Source organism: Penaeus monodon, chromosome 20, assembly GCF_015228065.2.
Source record: "Penaeus monodon isolate SGIC_2016 chromosome 20, NSTDA_Pmon_1, whole genome shotgun sequence".
Taxonomy (NCBI): Eukaryota; Metazoa; Arthropoda; class Malacostraca; order Decapoda; family Penaeidae; genus Penaeus; species Penaeus monodon.
The window spans coordinates 35950131-35950606 of NC_051405.1; the positions used below are offsets into that span (position 1 = coordinate 35950131).

General features: G+C 37.8%; 1 pseudogene; it reads right to left on the minus strand.

Annotated features, from left to right (window-relative positions):
- Nucleotides 1–476, minus strand: part of LOC119585983 — a 20739-nt pseudogene that overhangs the window by 14206 nt on the left and 6057 nt on the right.

The window sequence follows — 476 nt, forward strand, 5'->3', positions numbered from 1 at the left end:
TTCGATTTATTTGTTCATTTCTGTCATAAAATATGTTTTTCAAGTGAAATCACCTGAATAACATAAAACAAGAATAATCAACTACACGATCTTCGAAGCATTATTGCCAAAGCCACAAGACATGGATTCTGTCATGTACCTACGAATCCTGCTGAGTCATGATGAGTCAGCAAAATGAATCACTCTCAACGCTACAGAATTTTTCCACTGATAAGGGATCAAACACGACGACTAACGACTCAGCTACTAAAGACTCAACAACTAACTATTCAGTGACTAACGACTCAATGACTAATAACGCAACGACTAACGACCCAGTGACTAACGTAAGTGGGATGTGGTGTAGACATCTGTTCGAATTCCAGAGCTTTGAGACGACCAAACTGGGTAATTTAGGTGTTATTGGTAATTACATTGCTTTATTTAAGTATGATTACTCAGCAAGTCTGCAACGGTCAAGTTTTCATTATCTCAGG